Here is a 7,862-nt window from a genome sequence, read left to right on the forward strand (position 1 = left end):
TCAAGGCCCTTTCTTGTACTTCCCTACTGTTTTGCAAGAAGCATGTGTTGGTCTACAGTTGTGCTCACTACAAGGCTGAGTGTATGACACAGAATGAATCAAGCAACTGTAATCAATGTCTGCTTCTGATGGCAGATTTTCTGTACTCAAAATGCAGCTCAAAAAATGCAGATTTCCTTCCTTTTAAAAATTTGTCTTTCTGTATTTTCCCAGCTGTAGAGCCATTTCCTTGCTGACTTTCTGGCTAACATTTGTAAAGTAGCTGAAAAGCAGCTTGCTCATCCCTCACAGCCTGCTCCCCACGGTGCTCAGCCCAAGAGAGAGCAAACACTCATGAAGGGACTTTGGACAAGCTCAGGGGAAGCTGGCTGAAAAGGACATAGGCTCTGGAAAACTCTTTTGGATTTCTTCACCTTATAGATTCGCAAGCTTCCACTTGGACCAGCCTAAAATTAGTGCATACATGTCCTCTTCTGCTGGCTGAACACTTGCAGACAGCAACCCTACGAAGCATGTGTACTATATCTCTTTTTCGACCTTTTTTTCTCCCTCACACAAACCAAAACACAGACACAGAGACACACACACGAGCACATAGAGTCACAGCTTGTCAACAGCTTTAGTGAAGTAAAATACAAATTATAATTAGAAACATGTGACCCTAGAAAAGTAGCACAGAAACTAAAAGGTCATCTTTTTTCCAAATGACCTAATTAGAAAAGCCTGGAGTGCTGGCTACAGCATAATGGTTTTACACAGCTTTTAAACGTAGACTTCCTGTTTTAAAACAGTGCAATTTAGTGTCCTAAAAAAAAAAAAAAATAATAAAAAAAAATTAGTTGGCATTTAATACCAGCAAAATTAGGCCTCATGACACCACCTGCCTAGAGCAATCTCCAGCCTGTTAGACCTACCAAAGGAGCATTAGAAGCTTGCCATCCCAGAATGATTATCAAGAAACCAGCACCAGGACATATGCCAGCTTACAAGAGAGCCTAAAGAGGCACTCCAGCATCACATGGAGCAACCAGGCATGTGGGACTCCACACAACTCTGCCTGCAACCCCTAGCTGCACCATCCACCTGGAAAATCCTTGCCTTGGCTGAGCCAGAGGCAACATGGGAAGCAGAAGGGGCAATGGAGCAAGGAGGAAAGGAGGTGGAGGCACGAAGAAACCTCCTGACTTCTATCTCCACATTCCTGTTTAATAATTTTCTTTGTTTTGGTGAACATACATGCCATTTATTTCTGCAAAACTCTTAATCCCAACTTACCCATCATTTAGCAAAGCTATATTTAGTTTATGGCTTTTCTGCATAAATCAAACGCTGCAGGCTCCTCAGTTTTGAACATTTTAATTATGGCAGCCATTCCCAAACCACAGGCCGTGTCACCAACACAGTGGGAGTACAGGGGGCTGCGAGATTGGCTCAGGACAGCAGCGAGGGGTGGGGATGAGCTGGCTTCCAGGGTGGAAGCAGAATAACAAGGACACCTTGGGTCTCTCCTGAGCTAATTACCCTTAGGGACAGAGTCCATGGTGAAAGAAAGAGCTGGAGAAAATAGCTTGGGAAGGACAGAGTTTAGGCTGTACTCTAGGTTATTAAAGGCAGCCAGAGTATATTTTTGTGAATCTAGCTGAAGAGAAGGCCTGGCTTTCACATGGCAGACAGGTTTAAAGCTTTGCAGCCATCGTAAAGGTGGGAGGGACATGAAGTTTACACATCCATGTCCCTGGCGGCTTAGAAGTTCTCTGCTCATAGTGGTTTCATTCAGAATCAACAGCATTGCCCATTTCTCAGGCCGTCTCTGTGTCCCAGAGGATTGAGCTGGATGAAGCTGGATGGAAAAATAATATATACTGTGCATGTAATGTGCTTCTTAACCATTTTTGCCAAACTTACAAAAGCATGTGATCTTCATTGAAAACTGTGCACATGCCAAATTTAGATCTTTAAATTCAAACTCTATTTATTTGAGAGAGTGGGTAATGGAAAAGAAAGAAAGCAATAAAAGAAAGACAAAGAGACAGAAAAAGAAAGAGAGAAATAAAGGAAGAAAGGAAGGACAAAAGGAAGGATGGAAGGAAGAAGGAGGGAGGGAGGGATACACTTAATTGTTAAAAGCCCCATAATATTTCCCCAGCTCCATTGTTCTGAAATGACTGCATGGATTTTATTCAGCTGGGTTTTTTTTTCATTTCCTCTGGTTTGAGAAGAACAAATGTCAGATTTTAGCCTCAAATGTAATTTTACTATGAAAACCACTGAAAATGGAGGTTGAAGAATAAAAGAATTATAACAATAATAGTAATAGCACAATGATATTATGTATTAATAATGGTTTCCTCATGGTAATATTCTTAGTTAACAGTGGATATTTCAGCAATAATTAGGCAGGTGCATTCAGACATACTCAGTGCTTATAATACATAACCCAGAATGAAACAAGAGGCATTGGCAAGATGCTGTATGATTTGTAATACAAGTTGTGTGAAGCTTAGAAAGTAGCAATTTGCATCTTCCTTATACTGCACTGAAAAAGTAGCCATTATCCTCAAGATTTTTTCTCTCCATACATGCAAGGGATAGCGAATCCCACCAAGGCAGAATCTAGTCCCTGCTGTAAAGTATTCACACCAGTATGGGGCTGTCTGCTGATCTAGGGGAGAATCAGGTCACTAAGATGTAACTTGGTTTCAAGGCTGAAAGGTAGTAATTTTATGTGCCAATAAATCCATCAGATCACAAGGAGACTGGGGAAATGCTTTTATCTTGAAAATGACAGGCATTAATAATGTTACCAGAATTTCCCTTATATATAACTTTTATAGTTTCAGGACTCTTCAGTATCTGCACAATGTGAAAGCTTCTGAAATATAAAAGAAAGTGTCCCCTTCAGAGTTACTAGCATTGCCAGCATGGGTGAAATATGTTCTCAAGGAAAAGAAGAGGTTGGATAAAAGAGAGGAAAGCCATAACTTTTTAAAGAGAGGCATATTATATAGGCGCTTGCACTGACAGCATTGTAGCTGGTTCTGTAGAGGGAATGATCAGCTCTGGAGCAGGGCTGCAGCCACCAGTTCAAGAATGGAAGATTTGCACTAAATTTCTGTTAGCAGGTGTGCATGAGACATACTTTCCAGAACAATCACTGCAAAGTCAGTGGGAAATTTACCACCCCATGCAAAGTGAGTGCCACATCATGCACTCCAGAAAGTCAGAACCACAAGCTCCAAGTATGATCTAGATGAGCAATGTCTCGCCTGTTTGCTCAGAGCATCATAGTCTCTGCATCTTCCCTCATCCTTCTTCAGACAAGGTCCTGGGAGGCAATGGCCATAAAATGGCTTCTTGAAAAAAAAGTGGATAACTAAAGGACTTTATCAGGATTGCAAGTCATGTTTTAATAGTATCAGTTTAATGGGATGTCAGTCCTTCCTCCACTCCAGGATAAGAAATGACAAAAAATATTTTCCTATTCTGTACACGCCATTAGAGTTCTACATTGCATACTTCTTACATACATCTTCAGTGGCAAATTCCTGACAAGAATATGATAAACACAATCTACCCTTGCACTTAGCCAAGCCTCTAATAATTTTGTAGCAGGGTGCCAACATGTATCTCAGCTGGATGAAGCTGGAATGAGAATGCCATGACCTAAAAGGGGACTAATCAGTCCCTGAGCAACATCCAGGAGGAATTTCGCCTGATACACCTAAGAATTAGCAGAGAGAAAGTATCCCATGGGCAAAATATAATGCAGGAATGAGTCCTGTGGGTTGAGTGGACATCCTTTCAGGTAGTACTTACCGGCTGCCCCATGTACTTAGCCTTCAGCAGTCCCAAGTTAATGTAGTTCCTGGGAATGGTTCAGTAATGGAACTCTGTGGGGAGTTAGTGCACCTACTTTTTTGTCTTCTCACCTTACTTAATAGTCTTTCTAATATACAGGCCTATATTAGCTATCTCATATAGGAGCTGAATCTTTGCCAAAACATTGCAGAGCTCAGAGGGTGGGGAAGACAGATCACAGAAGCAGCAAACCACAAAACTTTTTGGTTTTGCAGCTTAAATTAGTCACCCCACACCTGCTTCTCTTTAAAAACCAATGAAAAAACATATCCCAGCAAAATGATACAGGTGGACAATCAGATTTATTTACTGAAGTTCTGTAACCTGAACTTCTTTAAGATACTTTAAGATAAATCCTTTAAGATACTTCTCATTAGTGTCACGTTAGCACAGCACACAGATTTTTACAACACAGCAGAGATTCATTGCCTTTGTTAAAGGTTAGAAAGTGTGTGGAGAGCAGATCTATAGAAAATCTACAGGATACTCCATTTGGTTCACATGATTCAAGCTCGCTGCAGACTGTGCAGTCACATCTTCCCATTTCTGCTGGAAGTACTACAAGCTATTATATATTTCTTTTATTAGCTAGAATGTGAAGATATGGAAACTGAAGGATACACGGATCCTTCCACTTCTCACTTCCAGTCACTCACTCTCTCTTTCTTTCCCTTTCACACATACGCTTCATTGATCTGAATTCCACATTTATTTTCATCAGAACAGACTTAGTTGATCACAGAAAGTTGCACATTCCAAAGTGGAAAGATTTTTGCTTTGTTTGGCAATGGGAAGCATTTTTAACAGGTTTGAGATTTCAGAGTTTGCATTTCATAAGCTAACTGTGTGACTTGACTGAAGCAGTATAAGCAGAATAGGCAATACAGTATGCAGAGACAGCTTTGTAAAATAAGGTGTTTCTAATACTAATGGCTTTATTACCTCAGTATTGAGCTTAGAAACTTTCTTAATTCACAGAAGTCATGTATACAAAATAATTTCTGGTTTTCCTCTTGGTCTAATTTATTGGGGTTTTTTTTACTTTTCTGCTCAGTGAGCACCAAACCACACAACCGGCAGTGTCTGACACTGTTGCCTGATTATTAACACAAGCTGCAGGGTTCACAGGGTCTGCACAAGGGACTAACTTGTTTGTGCTGACCCACCAGAACCCCAAAACACTCCTGCGTTGACATGAAATACTGAGAACCAGCTGCAGCAAGTTGAACCCCAGCTCCTGGATGGACTCGCGCAAACATCCCACTTGTGGCTGACAAAGAAGGAAATGTTGCAAAGGTTATCTATGCCTCAAAGGCAACACCAGACCGAGGAACTCACATTCTTGAAGCTGTCGTTCAGGGACTGCTGAACATGTATATTATGACTGTAGGAGTAAAACTCAGAAGTGCAGCTTACAAGAAACTGAGTTCTCACTAGGGGCTGGGAGGAGAATTCAGAATAAAATCTTTCTCTTTTAATTTTATTTTTTCTTTACATAACCTATTCAGATAGCTATATTCCTTAACTGCTAGGAAATCGAACACAGAGATAGTTCCCAGACTGTATAGAACTGGCACGCAGAAGGTGCAGGAGGTTGGGGGGGGGGGGGGGGGGGGGGTGGTGTTGGGAGCAAGGGATGCCTGTTGGTGTATCCATGGGAAAATATATCTGGAAGCCACTCCAGCAGAGCCCTTTGCTGTTGCAGAAAAAGCTACTTGCAAATCTGTAGCAGGTGGGGGTACAGTTCTTGTCCAGTGAACAAATCCTGTTCCAATAGGGTATGTTTAAAGGCTGTGTTTTTAAGGGTTCTTGCAGCTTCCCTACACTCCATGGAAAAAGGAAGCAAAAAGCTGTATTGTGGATGAGCAGATGGCAGTGAACATGAAACACAACCTTTTGGGCATGCTGGGTGGCCATTAAGAAATGTTGCCTGCATTGAAGCTCTCATTCCCAAAGATTTTAGTTCAGCAACCATAAAATACGCTCCTGAAATTGATCCCTGCAGCTATGGCCCCTCTGGTACATTGCTCCACAGCTTGAGGGAGCTGTGGCCAGAAGTGCAGAAGGCAAGAAGGATGTCATAAACTCCACAGATTTTTAGACCTGTAGAAAGACAATAAATAACTCAGTAAGCATTTCTCTGGGCAGGAAGCACTATATTGCACAGGAGGACAGTGTGTTACAGCTTCTGGAAGTCACAGCAGTTATTGAAACAAGAGCTCCATATTGCCTTAGCATCAGTGTAATTCTAAGAGGTAGATGTTGTCCTTCTGGTTATCTGTGAGCATCCTGATATCTGATGTGAGGTGCCTTAGGAAAAAACAGCCAAAATTTTGGGCGACAGAGCTGGCTTATCAGATTTTAGGGGAGCTTCCTGATGGCATTGCCATACCAAGCAGTCATTGGCATTCCAGGGATGAGCAGCTACCCTAAATCCTGGCAGTTCATCAAAGCAATACTAACACCTGACAGGAGGAGGAGTCCTATGCTGCAGCAGCACAAGAATATCTCTTGTGTGTTTAAGAAGTGGTCTGGAAAATATGGCTTATGAGGGTAGTGTGGGGTTGGGCAATGCACCAAAGGCTTCCCATAATGGGCTTGAGGCTGGCACAAACTTCACAGCAAGGACTGCCCTGGCCTCATGGGCTCCATGCTCACAGTCAGAAACAGCCCTGTAGAAGCACGTTGCTCTCACATGACGCACATGGAAGCTCACGACCCGCAGATATGGTGTTTCCATCACCACTTCCAGTGATGCCTGTATGGCTTGTTGCTGAGGATAGGAAAGAACCTGGGGTGCTCAGTAGACTCAAATATCTGCCAAACTAAAAGCCCTCACAACCACAGGTAGGCCTTTACAACTAGCATCTCCTCCAAGATCTAGACCAGGTTGCTCCAAGCCACATCCAACCTGGCCTTGAACACTGCCAAGGATGGGGCAGCCACAGCTTCTCTGGGCAACCTGTGCCAGGGCCTCAGCACCCTCACAGGGAAGAACTGCCTAAGAGCTCATCTCAATCTCTCCTCTGTCAGGTTAAAGCCATTCCCCCTTGTCCTGTCCCTACAGGCCCTTGTCCAAAGCCCCTCTCCAGCTTTCTTGTAGCCCCTTTTTTAGGCACTGGAGCTGCTCTAAGGTCTCCCCTTCAGGAGCCTTCTCTTCCCCAGGCTGAACCAGCCCAGCTCGCTCAGCCTGTCTCCAGAGCAGAGCTGCTTCAACCCTTGCTGCATCCTCATGGACTTTCCTGGACTCTCTCTAAAAGAGAAGGAGCCATGGGAAAAGGTGTGCAGATGCTGAACACACATCTCAACAATTATTTCTTTTAAACTTCTAAATTTTTACCTTATTATTTGGACCAGGAAGCATTTTGCTAAGACAAATAACAGTATTTTTCTGAATGAGGGTCCTTGACAGGAAGACAGCTTCTTGATTGCAGTGCATCTTTGGATGACTCAATCAGGTCATCTTCGTCTTTCAGCAGAAATTTTGGTCTGTTTGTCAATGGTATCTCATATAAGAGACCTGCAAGATCATCTTCATATTTCATTGGAGGTGGTACAATTTATTAATTATCAGCAAAGGTTTCTGAAAATCGTTTTTTCTTTCCATTAGGTTTGTTTCTTACTTTCCCTCAGAGGCAAAACAGAATATTCACATGTATTTCAAATCACCATTAATTTGTCTTGTTGCTATGATTTTCAGATTGACTGCTGCTGACCCATAATTTTAATGGCATTTTTACAGCATTTGCTATATTTTTAGTATCTTCACTGGTCTGTTTAATTGCTTGGAAGGTTCTTTTTTTCAAAGCAAAATAAAAATTTTGTTCCAAATCAAACATACATAGATTAAAGCTGTACACACAGTCTCTTGTACCTGCACCTACAATTTTGCGGTTCGAATCAGCTGAACATGATAATTTTGCATTTGGGTTTCGCAGCACTTTTTAAACTGGTTTTCAGAATTCAGCATCTGTCCAGCAGTGAGTACAACTACCCAGCTTACA

General features: G+C 42.2%; 1 long non-coding RNA gene across 1 annotated transcript; it reads left to right on the plus strand.

The window, feature by feature from the left end:
- Positions 1 to 2,145: 2,145 nt before the first annotated feature.
- LOC133212922 (uncharacterized) lies at positions 2,146 to 5,336 on the plus strand. Its single transcript, XR_009725643.1, has 2 exons — positions 2,146 to 2,246; positions 4,913 to 5,336. It is a non-coding gene; the product is annotated as an uncharacterized LOC133212922 (long non-coding RNA).
- Positions 5,337 to 7,862: the final 2,526 nt, after the last annotated feature.

Source organism: Neopsephotus bourkii, unplaced genomic scaffold (genome assembly GCF_033783945.1).
Source record: "Neopsephotus bourkii isolate Nb327-2 ecotype Australia unplaced genomic scaffold, CSIRO-AGI_Nbou_v1 NB_78, whole genome shotgun sequence".
Taxonomy (NCBI): Eukaryota; Metazoa; Chordata; class Aves; order Psittaciformes; family Psittacidae; genus Neopsephotus; species Neopsephotus bourkii.